This window comes from Hypanus sabinus, chromosome 30 (assembly GCF_030144855.1).
Source record: "Hypanus sabinus isolate sHypSab1 chromosome 30, sHypSab1.hap1, whole genome shotgun sequence".
Lineage (NCBI taxonomy): Eukaryota > Metazoa > Chordata > Chondrichthyes > Myliobatiformes > Dasyatidae > Hypanus > Hypanus sabinus.
This window is the reverse complement of record NC_082735.1, coordinates 28,956,609-28,971,998: the sequence shown is the minus strand read 5'-3', so window position 1 is coordinate 28,971,998 and position 15,390 is coordinate 28,956,609.

Genomic DNA, 15,390 nt, shown 5'->3' with positions numbered 1-15,390 from the left:
GAGTTCAAATGACATTCATAAACTCTGACACTCATAAACTACTCACTCAGGCATGGTATCACATCTCAAGCCAATAGACCTTCAGACCACAACATGCTCCAATTCAGCTGCACTGTCTTTTCAATGCATATCTAATCATTAATGAAAACATTCAATTCATTTTAAACTTACGTTGGCTGTTGTTGATCCAGTGGCAATGCAAGACTCAGCTCTACCATTCAATGCCATAATCATATTTACTTAAAAGTAATTGCAAGTTAAATAATCATCTGCAATTTTACTGTCTGCATGCAACTGATAGATTCTTTGCAAGAAACTTTAACTCTGCCAGTGCACGAGCCACAATGTTAAACACAGAAACAAAAAAGGGAAGTTGAACCCTGCATGAAGCTAATATTACCTTATTCAGTTTTGTTCAACAAGTGTTGCTGGAGCTGTTGTACAATTGGTAAAACAACAGATCTTCATTCATTTTCAACCAATGACAAAAAAGCTATTTTATTAACTCCAACTTAATGCACCAGTAAGGATCTGAGCATCTCACTGAGCTGCCAGCTTCAACCTGTTTATATTTTATTCCAGGGCAGAGTTCCATTAACCCCGCAACTGCTGAATTCCCCATAGTCAGTAAACATTATGTGAACTGTATTGAGAATTCCATGACTCCCTCTCATTATTGCAACAGATTATTATGGAGACCAAAAAGGGATAATAATATACGGTACTGCGCAAAAGTCTCAAGAACATATACAGTATAGATAGCTAGGGTGCCTAAGACTTTTGCACGGTACTGTAGTAATGTTATGCACTGCTGCAAAAAAAAATCATGAAATATGTGAGTGCTGATAAAGCTGATTCTGATATGGGTCTCTATTATGGACTAAGAGTGGAAGGGGACAGGGAGGGGGAAATCATGGTTGGGATAAGGAAAAGGGAGAGGGGACGGAGTGGTAATGGTCAATAAACCAATTGTTTGTAATCAAATGACCTTGCCTGTTGTCTAGGACTGGGTGTTTCTTCACCCACGCCACCCCCTGCCCCAGGCACTCCTACTCTGCCACCTGTCCCACACCCTTCCTATGGCACTCCACCCTCCTCATTCCCAACACCCTTTGCTGCTGACAGATCTACAGACTCGCTCTCCACCTTACGTTGACAAATACTGCACTGTGCAAAAGTCTTAGGCACCCTACATATATATATTCCTATGATCTTTGCACAATACTGTATTTAAGTGTAATTCGCAATATTGCATTTTCACACTTTAAAATTAAATGGGCACTGTACTGGATTTAGTTTTAAAGCTATCAATTCAACTGTAGCACCCGGATTGCTAGAGTGTTACAGTGCTTGCTTGTGAAGGCCGTCACAAAAACCTTTACATACCCATATGCACTCTCTGATAGAGGCAGATACACATGTGCATGTTTACGTACACACGGGTATTTACATATCCATAAAGTGAGCAGTGTTAGAATTCTTCCTTCCAAGTTAGAAATGTTGTGCACCAGAAGCTGTGGTGCAAATCTGAGCTGACACTCCACTCAAGGAGTAGGTGCTTTCTTTTTCTGAAGGGCAATGCTTCAAATAAAACATTAAACCAATGCCATCAGCTCCCTCGAGTAGAGGTAAAGCCTTTCTGGTAACTCAACTGTCCCCGTTGTCAGAAACGTACAAGAGATATTTTATGAAAAAAGAAATTTCTCTTCCAACTGAGAACCTGCTATACATCCAATAAAACAGAGAGTTTTTTAAACATGCTGTGGTACTGTACGCTGGCATCTGGAGGACGACGTTGATAATAATGTCACAGGGAGCAAAGAACGGTAAATACCCTGGGGAAGAAGGTGTTCATGCAGGGGCCTGTCTTGTGACATAATATCTGGGGAATAAGTATAGGACAAACATGATTGTTTTCAACATGTAGGTAGAACGACTGAAGTTAAAAATTCAACCGAGCTCTTGTGTGGTTCCTACCTCAAATAGAAACCCAGACTCAGCTCAAAATTTGGCACCAGCTCTCATTTCAAAAACCTGGGCAAACCGTTTGCGCCTCAATAGGCAAGTCGGGCCATTTGCTTAAGGGCTGCAATTCTCAGTACGCTCTGGGGAGGGAATGCAGTAGAATCTGACTATGCGTGCTGAGAAGTCGGTAGCCTGCTCTTGTCCTGTGCTTGATCTATCACCCCATGAGCCTTCGCATTCACACATCATTCTCCGCAGCTTCCTCCATCTTCAACGGGACCCTACCAACAAATACGTTTTTACTTGCCCCCCAAACTCACCGCTTTCCTCAGGGATCATTCCCTCTGTGCTTCCCTTGCCCACTCATCCCTCCCCACTAATCTCCCTCCTGGCACTTAACCCTGCAAGTGGCAGAAGGTGCTACACCTGCCCATTCACTTCCTCCCTCGCCTCCGTTCAGGGCCCCAAACAGTCCTTCCAGGTTGTGGTGAACTATGTGCCTGTCGGGACACGCCCCTGCTGACTGCTCCTGTGGCTCCTCCCACAGGCCCCTGTATAAAGGAGACCTGCGGCCTGAAGATCGGCCTCAGTCTCCAGGACCTTGTATGATAGACACTCACTCCTGGTTCCTTCTTCCAGTCAATAAAAGCCGATATCTCGCCTACGTCTCAGTGTGAGTTATTGATGGTGCATCACAGGTGAGGCAACATTTCACCTGCGAACCTGTTATGGTTGTCTACTGTATCCAGTGCTCCTGATGCGTCCTCCTCTAGATCAGTGGGATCCAGCGTAAATTGGGGACCTCCTTGTTGAGTATCTCAGCTCCATCTATAAAAAGCAGACTTTCCCGGTGGCTAAACACTTCACTTCCAATCGCCATTCTGTCATGTTGATCCGTGGCCTCCTCTTTCTCCATAGTCAGGCCTCTCTTAGGCTGGAGGAACACCTTATATAACCATATAACAATTACAGCACGGAAACAGGCCATCTCAGCCCTTCTAGTCCATGCCGAACACTTACTCTCACCTCGTCCCACCAACCTACACTCAGCCCATAACCCACCATTCCTTTCCTGTCCATATAATTAACCAATTTTTTTTTAAATGACAACATCGAACCTGCCTCTACCACTTTCTACTGGAAGCTCGATCCACACAGCTACTGCTCGCTGAGTAAAGAAGTTCCCCCTCATGTTACCCCTAAACTTTTGCCCCTCAACTCTCAACTCATGTCCTCTTATTTGAATCTCCCCTACTCTTAATGGAAAAAGCCTATCCACGTCAACTCTATATATTCCCCTCATAATTTTAAATACCTCTATCATCCCCCCCAATCTTCTACGCTCCAGAGAATAAAAACCTAACTTGTTCAACCTTTCTCTGTAACTTAGGTGCTCTGTAACTTATATTCCATCGAGGTGGTCTCCAACCTGAAGACACAACATCGATTTCTCCAACTTCTGGTAATTTTCCCCTCCCCTTTCCCTCTTCTTCATTTTGCTATTCTGGCTTTTTATCTCATCTCCTCACCCGCCTATCACCTTCCCTTTTCCTCATAATCTTCTCTCCTCTCCTATCAGTTTCCTTCTTCTCCAGCCCTTTGCCTTTTCCACATATCACCTCCCAGCTTCTTACTTCATCGCCCTCTACTCCGACCCACCTGGCTCCAACAATCACCTTCTAGCTTGTCCTTCCCTCCCTCCATCTCTTATTCTGACATCTTCTCACTTCCTTTCCATCGCTGATGATGAGTCTTGGCCCAAATCGCCGTCAGATGCTGAGTTCCTCCAGCAGCTTGTGTGTGTGACTGAAAGAATTTTGCCTTACTTAAAATTGGCTCAGAGGGAAGAAATGCCTGGCCCTGGACCACTATGGTTCAGTCTACATAAAGGTTGTGTTACATCTCCAATTCTTCTCTTACTAAAACAGTAATGCAGACAAAGAGCCCAGTACCCCAGGGTTGGTCAAGAGTTAACTTTTACCCAAGCTCTTGCAGGGACTGATGCTGTCCTGGACTAGTTACCAACTCTTTAGAGCATCTTGGACCTGAGTTTTTGGCACCTCCGACTTCAGTGTCACTTGATGTTTTTAAATGAAAGCAAATCAGCCAACACAACAGAGCGAGGTCTTCATGGCATGTTACTCAAAGTGCTGTGGAGCTGCCGTTGGACAGTCACAACAGGTCTCAGTAATTTCTTTAGCAAGTCTTACTTTAGTATAGATGCTCTGACCACAAGCACGTTTCTTCACAATACATTGAGCGATGGTTGCTTTGTGGGACTTAAAGCTTTTCCTATCTACCGATCAATTAAGTCACAGTTCAATATGGGCACCAAGCTTGTGTTCTTATTTCCTTCAAACTTCATACAACCACGACAAATCATTGGGCTTTAAATGTAGTTTGCACAAAGAAAAAGTAATTTCAAGAAGGAAACAGATTTACTGTGCAAGGAATCAGCCAAAGCAATTTCATGCTGTACATGAGGCTGTTTAGAGAAAAGATTGGCTTGAGTCATTGAGGGGGTTAAACTCATGTTCTCTGCTTCAGTATTTGCCTGCTATTTTTGGCAGTGTTGAATGAAGTTCTCCCTCGTCTATTAATAATGGGAGCGTGAAATTCAATTGGGCCCTGCTATATAAGGTAATGAAGATGCTATTCAAAGCTAAATATACTCGTCAGACCAGGAATGAAACTTCTAACCAGAATAGTGGAAAAGGGGGCCTGCTCAAAAGCAAGCATGATGTCAAAGGTGAGAAGAACCAGAATTAGAGCTGCCTAGTGCCCACTTATCAGGAGAGATAAAGAATAATATTGCAACTCCAATTGTAAAGACACGTCCTGTTCCACAGATCTCCACTTTAAAAAATCGAATGTAAATTTTCAAGTCCATTCAGCGCACCCTTTTATTGCAGCCATGATTTTTTTGTTCCTATTTTTTTCCCTTTTAATTGTGCTTTAAGAAGAGTCCTATATAACTTTTGCTGTAACAAAAGAACTTAAAATATTCTAGCATCACTGACAGTGCTCATGCAATTTGTGCAACGGATTATTTTGCTTGGGATTTAATAGCTGAGCTGTGATTTGCATAGTCCCTCAAGCAGTGAATCTAATCTGTGAGGTAGTGCCTGAAAGAATAAAGATTGGGGGGAGACTGAAGGACTCTCATTGCTCTTTGCCTGCTTGACAGGGTGCTATATGAGACACAGAGCACAACACTAAATTGTGGTTTGGAGGCTTATGTGCCTCAATGACCCAGTGAGCTATGTTGGCTGGGGTCAGGGCTTTATGCGTTAGCTCTTGGTAGGGTCACCCATGCCAAACAGGTCAAAAGGTAGAGGCCAGACGAAGACTGCTCCACCAGTTTTCCAGCTTTGGTGTCAACAACCCTGACCGGTAAAACAAAACTGTCATGGAAACAGCAATGAAGGATCCTTCTACATCCCAGTGTGACGGTATTCCTGAGTCTCCACCCGGGACTTGCATGACCGACAGTAGTGAAAGCTGACAGTGTGGAAGACCAGAAGACCAGCAGAGATGAAGGACCTTCATAACTGCCCTAAACACTAACAGTGTAACAGGCAGTAGGTAAGCTTGAAACCTGTGAGATATTAATTCTTCACTCACTTGTGTCCCAGCTCTGAGCAAACTACATGGGAGTGCTTATGAAAAGGCCTTGTATTTGGAGGAAAGGAAATTCGAGGCAGGGGACATCTACATTTCCTTTATTGACCGGATAATCAAAGTAAGAAGAAACTGTAGCAGCAAAACCAAACCAAAACCAAAACAGAACAATTGCCACTGCCTGTGACCACTATGGAGGTGTTAAACTTGCATGATGCGCTCCCATCTCCAATGGTGATCCAAAAGTCAAATCCTTTATTCAATCCTTTATTAGCAAGCAATCTTAGAGTGATGAAACTTCAGCATAGGCAAGTGTAAGCTAAGCATTATATAGCATTATCTCAGTGATATTAAGCAGTCAGCAAAAGATATGACCTTTGCAGGTATGGTATACAGCAGATAGAGGACAGACCCATGGCTCCTCAAGAAACTATTCATGACCTCTGATTCATGTCCTCTACCTTCCTGGTTATCCACAAACTCATTTCTTCCTCGCAAAAGTGTGTTGAGCCTGCTGACATTTTTTGAATGTCCTTTTAAATCTGGAAATATTTTTTGCTGTGACTTCAATAAGGTCACCGAGGAATTCCAAGACCCGTATTTCAGTTCACACATTGGACTCAGTCCTGTCAGTCGGCAGTTGTGACTGCATCCAGTCAGGGTATGGTACTGTAACAAATTCAGCCGATCTGTCACTATGAAGGTCTTGCCAACTGAGACCGGGACCTGCATGAGATCAAACCCCACTGTGGCAGCCAGGCAGTTTAAATTAACTAAATCTGGAATAAAATGCTTTGATCAGTCATGGTAATCACAGAACTGTAATTGTTTTAAATTCTCAGACTACGCCAATAATTTTACTCCCACTACAATGCACCCTAATTTTATTAAACGTGCTCTTCTGTGACGCCTCATCAGTAGTTTCACCATTACCCATTCTGCAAGTTACATCCTCAAAATGCCTGACCAAATCTATCAAACATGACATCTGTTTCACAAATTCATGTCAACTCGCTCCAATCCTACTATTACACATATTTCAAATGCTCTGTTTCCTCATCTTTAATAATAGATTCCAGCATTTTTTTTACAAACTACTGGTCTACAGTTCCTTGTTTTCTCTCTCCTTCCTTCTTAATTAGTAAGGTTACAATTGCAACCCTTCAATCTATAGGAATTTTTTTTTTACTTTTGAGATCCATCTTCAAGGAGCGCTGCCTCAAAAAGGCGGCATCCATCATTAAGGACCCCCATCACCCAGAACATACCCTGTTCTCATTGCTACCATCAGGGAGGTGGCACAAGAGCCAGGAAGGCACACACTCAATGATCCAGGAGTGGCTTTTTCCTCTCTGCCATCACATACGACACAACAAATTTCACACCTGATTCTGATTCTGATGAACACTACCTCACTACATTTTTTAAAATCTTTTCACACTGCTCATTTAATTTAACTTTTTAGACATATATATATATATTTCTTACTGTAATTTACAATAATAATGTTTTATTATAATTTATTGCAAATTAATGCTACCGCATGACAACAAATGTCAGTGATATTATTCTGATTCTGATTCCAGAACAGGCCCTCCTGATCCAATGAGCCTCACCGCCCAGCAACCCACCAATTTAACCCTAGCCTAATCACAGAACAATTTACAATGACTAATTAACCTCCTAACTGCAGGACTGCGGGAGGAAACTGGAACACCCGAGAGAAACCCAGGCTGTCACAGGGAGAACGTCAAAACTCCTTACAGGTGGTGCCAGAATTGAATTCCGAACTCTGTAATAATGTTGCACTGCCGTGGCGCCCATTCTACAAATTTGAAGGATGAAGGATTCCACCATCTCCAGGGGTCCACGTTTAAAACCCCAGAATGCAGATGGTTTACTGCCCTTCACTCACATTAACATATTTACAAAATGCTATTTGAACTACTCATTTACTTTAGACCTTTAGTTATCAGAATTATTTTATTTTATCAGAATTATTTTATCAGAATTCTAATTCTCAACATTATTTTATGCACTCTTCAATGAAGATAGAGACACTTCATAGACCTTTCTTCTCTGTGTGTGCACCCTTAACTCTGCACCGATCTTCTTGGTGATTGCTCATCATACAGAGTGTTTTGGGCATCTGAAACCAGCTGGATTCGAACTCGGGAGCCTTCGCTCCAAAGTCTGGCACCGGTGCCACTACACCACCAGCCGGCCTTCTCTCAGTAATAGATTATATTAGCCTTTGTTATAACCACACAAGATTCTGTAGATGCTGGAGATCTTGAGGAACACACACACACACAATGCTGGAAGAACTCAACAGGTCAGACAGCATCTATGGAGAGGAATAAACGTTGACTGTTTATTCCTTTCTAAATGTTGCCTGACCTGCTGACTTACTCTATCACTCTGTGCTTGTTAACCCTTGTTAATCTTTTCCCTTTCTCTTATCTTTAGAAGCTTCTATGGTCTGTTTTTATGTTTCTTGTTAGACTACTCCTATATTCTACTCTTCCTTCCTTTATCAAATGCTAGGATGTGTAATAGCCCTTTGTTGGTCAATTTTGGCTTGATAAACAGGAAAGGATTCTACTAAAGATATTTCTTTTTATTGTAAAGTGAGTTTAGCAGATCTATTTCCATCTCCAGTTGAAAAACATAGACCTAGGGTTCTTGGATATGCACATTTGGAAAATTCATTTAGATAGAAACTGTTGTGACCATATACACTCATGGCAACTGTATTAGATGCGGGAAGTACCTAATAAATTGGCCACTGAGTGTATGTTTGAGGTTTTCTGTTGCTGTAGCCCATCCACTTCAAGGTTTGACATGTTGTGCATCCTGAGATGCTCTTCTACGTGCCACTATAGTAACGAGTGATGATTTGAGGTATTGTCGCCTTCCTGTCAGCTTGAAACAGACTGGCCATTCTCCTCTGACCTCTCTTATTAACAAGGTGTTTTTGCCTACTGGTTGAATTTTGTTTTCACCCCTTTTTCTGTAAACTCTAGAGACAGTTGTGCATGACAATCGCAGGGGATGAAGAGTTTCTGAGATACTCAAGCCACCCCATCTGGCACCAACAATCATTCCACACTCAAAGTCACTGAGATCACATTTTCCCCATCCTGATCTTTGATCTGAACAACTGAACCTCTTGACCATGTCTGCATGCTTTGTGTGTTAAGCTGCTGCTACGTGATTGGCTGATTTATGAGCAGATATACAATGTACCTAATCAAGTGGTCAGTGAGTGCTATTGTTGCAAATGTACTTAATCATCAAGATTATCCATTTGGATGCCTTTCAAAAATAAAATTGTAAAAAATAGTTGCCATGGACAAATGTTGCACAGGAACAGGACCTTTGGCCCACAATGTTGTGCCAAATCGGCCAAAAGGTAAATCAAATAAAAGCACCAAAAACTGATCCAACCTGCCTACACAGTGCCCATATCCCTCCATCTTCCTCACATTCATTTGCCTAGTCTCTTAGGTGCCTCTAATGTATTTTGCAAATACGAGAAAGTCTGTAGATGCTGGAAGTCCAAAGCAACACAGACAAAATGCTACAGGAACTCAACAAGTCAGGCAGCATCTATGAAAAAGAATGTTTTGGGCCAGGACCCTTCTTCAGGACTCATTTGCCTCTACCACCACACCAGGCTGCACATTCCAGGCATCCACCACTCATTGGGTAAAATACTTACCCCTCACATCCCCATTGAATCTATCCCATCACACTGTCAATCCATGTCCCCGGACTTAAATGCAATTTATTTTACTCTTTAACATTATCTTCGAATTGCTGAGTCCCACATGAATGAATTACTCAACCCAAGGGCATGATGGAGAACTAGCATGGATACAGACAATAACCCAAATGTGCCTCACAATCCTATCATTTAAACCCCGGGCATTAATTCAGCTGCTCCACTCCATCACTACACTGTCAGTCTCAGCAACCTCAGAAAGCCAGTTCTTCCAATGATGACATCATCTCTTGCTGCTTAAACAAAATAAAACCATAAATCAATAAAGCAAGCACAGCAGTAAAACACAAGTACATTTGATGCACATGTAATTCCAAATACTTGATATTTTCAAAGGGTGCATTGACAAGTAGACTTCCCCTCAAAAAAAAAACAATTTTGTAAAATCTGTTAATCAACTAGGGGATTGTTGGCAAATCTTGTGAGTAATCGTTTGTCAATTTGCATCTTTTCTGGTTTTATGCTGCAGCTCATGTTGATCAATACTTACTCTCTCCCTGGAAATTGCCGAGGAAGCCACAATTTTTAGCAGAGTTAATAATTCGAAACACATGGGGTATTTTTCTCCTTTATAAACCAGGAAATCCATGGAAGGAAAGCTTGGCAACGAGAGACAAATGGACTGGAGTTGCCTGGGAAGGGCATTGCCTGAAGCTGTCATCCCGCCTGTCATACTCACTTTGATAAGTTTTCTGGTGAGCGTACATTTCAATCACTGAACTCTCCGTCTGGCAAAAGTGCCAAAGTCAAACACATTGTAAATTTAAGAGACCTAATCTAGAAGTAAAAACACCATTGATCCTATTTAATCTGCATGCAAACTAATATATAATTTATCAGGAGCAGAGAATTAACAAGTCTCAAGCAAGACTAGAAATTAGAATGTTTCCCCAGAGTGCTGGTTATGTGAGATAGACTCTCCGCTGTAGCAGACAACAGTGTGTTGATAAACTGAATCAGACAGTGCAAATTACAAAGGGCAAGCGCTCGCCCAGAAACCGTTCTGGTTTTGTTCCAAATCTATTCGATCTGCTTAGGGTTCTCCACCTAATTTAATGAAGAAACAAACAACCTGAAAGCACTTCCGATGGCCTGGCTCTTGGAGCGGAATCTTGTCATCAAGGCGTGTGTGCAAACCGAGAGACAAGTGTGTTACGACTGATTCTGAACTAGGGCCTCCCCTTGTGCCACGAGGAGGCCATCCTCAGGGTGGAGGAGCAATATGTGGGTGGCCTCCAGCCAGATGGCATGAATATAATTTCTCTTTCCAGTAAAGAAACTCGCCCCCCCCCCACTTCCTTATTCTACTCACTTGTCTATTACTTTCCCCTGGGTTCCCTCCTTCCCTTTCTCCTATGGTCCACTCTCCTCTCCTATCAGATTCCTTCTTCTCCAGTCCTTGACCTTTCCCACCCACCTGGCTTCACCTATCACCTTCCTTCCTCTCCCCCCACCTTTGTATTCTGGCTTTTTCTCTCCTTCCTTCTCAGTCCTGAAGAAGAGTCTGGGCCCGAAATGTAGACCGTCTATTCATCTCCATAGCTGCTGCCTGACCTGCTGAGTTCCTTCTGCATTTTGTGTGTGTTGCTTTAGGTTTCCAGCAACTGCGGACTTTCTTGTGTTTATGGTGGACAAATCCACCTGGTTCTAATTCCTGGGTGGTCAACAGTGAGAGCCGGTGCACGTGTACTAATGGGCATCAGATAAGGACAGAGATACACCATGTTCCCTTCCAAAACACCCTGAAAGATGGCTGACTGGGTGAAATTTCCATGGAGCAACCACTGGCATGTTTCAAGAAGAAATAAATCAGCTGGAAATTGAAACTTTCACATCAGACACCAGAAGTTTGTCCAAATGAAAGATCTTCACCTGTGCTGAAAATAAATCGCAGGGAACAGTTTAGAATAAGAAACTCTAATTCTAATTTTTCATATTGGTTTATGAAATCATATTTTCTTATGTTACTGAAACATCCATTAACATTGCATTGCACGACACTCACAATTTGTGGTGGCATGTTGCCTGCTGGTGATCCTTCCATGATCTGATTGAGTATAATGATGATTCAATAATCTGATCCCAGAACAACCACCTGTCCACAGAGATGATTATGTGAGATACCTAGACATTAGTCAGGCTTTCTTTCATTCACATTTCTACGCTCTTGTTGGCTGCAAGGACAATTGATTTGCACAGAAACAGGTAAGATGCAATTTGATACAGGTGTCCCCTGCTTTACGAATGCTCGCTTTACGCCACTTTGCTTTTACAAAAGACCTACATTAGTAACCTGTTTTCGCATTACAAAGAAGATTTTCGCTTTTATGGAAATTTTTCCCATATAAGTTAATGGTTCTTCAGTTTACGCCATTTCGGCTTAAGAAAGGTTTCATAGGAACACTCTATCTTTGTAAAGGGGGGGAACACCTATATTCAGTATCTGTTTGCAATCCTACTGCTGAACTACAGATTCACATTAATCATTCATTCATCATGTGCCATGTCATATGGTGTAGACAATCAGGGTCTTCCCATGACCATGATGATTCTTGGCAAATCTTTCTACAGAAGTGGCTTGCCATTGCCTTCTTCTGGGCAGTGTCTTTACAAGATGGGTGACCACCCCCAGCCATTATCAATACTCTCCAGAGATTGTCTGCCTGGTGTCAGTGGTTGCAGAGTACAGTAGTACTTTTTGCATAGTAGGGTATTTAGGGGTTATGGGGAAAAGGCAGGTTGGCGGAGGTGTGTCCGTGGCCAAATCAGCCATGATCTTATTGAATGGCAGAGCAGGCTCGATGGACCAGATGGTCTACTCCTGCTCCTATTTCTTGTGTTCTTAGGTTGCATAACCAGGACTTGTGATGTGCACCAGCTGCTCATACGACCATCCACCACCAGCTCCCGTGGCTTCACATGCCCTGATTTGTGGTGAGAGGAGAGGGGTGATAAGCAGATGTTACATCTTGCCCAAAGGTGACCTGCAGCCCAGTGGAGGGAAGGAGCACCTTACCCCTCCTTGGGTGGAGGCCTATCTCCACTCCACCAGCCGATTACACTATTGGGGAAGTTGGTCTGCCAGGGGTCCTTTTGAACCGATCAAGTGATTAGAATCGTGTGTACATTTTGTGCTTTGCAGACAAAGAGAACTGTGGCCCCAGTGAGGCTGCCCAGAGTCTGTCTCCTACTAGCTTATTTAACTGTGTCTATTCTCCTGAAGAATGTGCTCAGTGCATTTTTTAAGGGACACAGAGCAGAGAAGTAGACTGGGGAGCTGTCAGTTGAGCATTTGTAAACTGCGTCCAGTCCAGTAGAACTGATACCTGTGTATCATGAACATGAATTTGATAACTTCGACTTTGGGGGGGGGACCTGGAAATAAATACGGTGGACTTCTCAGTTCTCACAGTGTCTTTTCCAGAGGCATCATTGATGGTTTCTTTTTTGGCCGTGTCAGTAATGTCTTAATGCCAGATTCTTAATAGCTTTTTTTTTCTTATACAAGATGGTAGAATTGGGGAATAAACTGCAGAAACTCTCTTCAAAGTGAACGTAACTAATTTTTCACCTTTGCCATAAATATTCTCAGCATCTTTCTTTCATGAGGCACTTCTTTAGCCAGAGGGTGGTAAATCGGTTGAACTCATTGCCACAGACTAATGCAGAGGCCATGTCATTGGGTATGTTAAATTGGAGGTTGTTGGATTCTTGATTAGTAAGGGCGGGAGAAGGCAGGAGAATGGAGCCGAGTGATAATAAATCAGTCATGATGGGATAGCAGAGCAGACTCAATGGGCCAAATAGCTTAATCCTGCTCCAGTGTTTTATGGTCTTATGTAACTTCTCCCACATTGATTTACCAACCCACCATTGACCTGAGAGAACATCAACAGCCAATTGTGAATTGTAGGTCAGGAACACCAGGTAGCTTTGATGTGCTAAATTCCTCAACACACTGTGATCTATCCAGCATTTTATACAGTTATTATCTGATGGAAAATGTATTTATTACTATTATTGTTCCTTATTTATTTATTGGTATTATTTTGTTGCTGTTTTATTATTTCACAGTTTGTTTTGTACTTTATACTTTATTGTCACCAAACAATTGATACTAGAGCGCACAATCATCACAGTGATATTTCTTTATGCGCTTCGCACTCCCTGAAGAACAAATCAAAATAAATATAATAAAAATTTAAATTATAAATCATAATTAGAAAATAGAAAAGGGAAAGATCCGGGTCAGGATCTGTTCAGCAGTCTTATCACAGTTGGAAAGAAACTGTTCCCAAATCTGGCCGTATGAATCTTCAAGCTCCTGAACCATCTCCCAGCCAGCTAACACACTTTTTGTCCTTGATTATCCTGTCAGCACTGCTCCGACAGCGTGCGGTGTAAAGTGAGTCCAAGGATGGAAGATTGGTTTGTGTGATGTGCTGGGCTATGTTCACGATCTTCTGCAGCTTCTTCCAGTCTTGGACAGGACAACTTCCATACCAGGTTGTGATGCACCCTAGAAGAATGCTTTCTACGGTGCACCTATAAAAATTAGTGAGTGTTTTAGGAGACAGGCCAAATTTCTTCAGCTTTCTCAGGAAGTAAAGGCGCTGGTGAGCCTTCTTGGCAGTGGACTCTGCTTGGTTAGACCAAGTCAGGTCATTTGTGATATTGACCCTGAGGAACTTAAAGCTTTTGACCTGTCCCACCTGTGCACCACTGATGTAGATAGGGTTCTGTGGTCTGCTACTCCTTCTGAAGTCAACAACCAATTCCTTCGTCTTGCTGACGTTGAGGGATAGGTTATTGTCTTTGCACCATGCCACCAGGTTCTTAATTTCCTCTCTGTACTCAGACTCATCATTACCCAAGATACTGCCAACAATTATGGTGTCATCAGCAAACTTAAATATTGAGTTCGATGGAAACTTGGCTGCACAATCATGGGTGTACAGTGAGTACAGCAGGGGGCTGAGTACACAGCCTTGTGGGGCACCGGTGCTCAGAATGATTGTAGAGGAGAGCTTGTCCCCTATTTTTACAGCCTGGGTCTTGTATTGCACATTGGTTACTTGTCTATCTGGTTGCATGTGTTTTTTTATTGATTCTTTTGTGTTTCTTTGTATTTACTGTAAATACCCACAATAAAACAAATCTCAGGATAGGATATGGTGACATATATGTCCTTTGATAGTAAATTTTACTTTGTTTTTTTGTTTGTAAAAAGAAAGTCATATCTTGACTGCTCCTTATGATATTGTCCCGCTTGGTGGCACAATAATATCAGCACCGGACTCCAGAGCGAAGGCTTCTGAGTTCGAATCCAAGTCGGGTTGAGCGTCAAGCTAGCAACTCGGCCTCATAAAAACAAGAATAGCTTGCTACGGGAACACCATCATGACGGTGCCCCAATAACTCCACTGCCAAGTTAAGGGCTATTCTTCTTCTTCTCCTTCTTCCTTATGATATTGTTACGTATTCAGGCAACAATAAATATATGAGATCGGCAAGGGTTTCTTATAACAAACAACACGTTTATTAAACACCGAAAACAAACCCCCCAAAAGTAAACAAACACTACCGTAACCGGAAACAGCTGCTGAGCGGCTGTTCAAACAGTTCGTAAAGTGATATTCCAAAACAGTTCTTTAAAGTGGTATTGCCAAAAGTTTGATATGCTCACAGTCCATTTAAAAGGAGAGACTTTATAGGACGATTTAGGTTCTCTTTCACGTCGCTTGCTTCGATCCCCGACGTCGAACTTCCCACGAAGAATTCACGAAACAGAACGGCTTAAAGGCACTGACCTTTCCTTCTTCACTACCTTCAATCCTTTCTGGTTACCCAGGGATTAACACGAAGATAGTCAACGAAATCCTTCCAAATAAGGATCAAACAAAGGTCGCCCCCGTTTCACCGTAGAAAGCGATTCTCCTCGATCTTTAACTTCCGAACTTTGAATCTTCACTCTCCTCTAATTCTCAAACTAACAGAATCATAAAGAACCTGCTGGC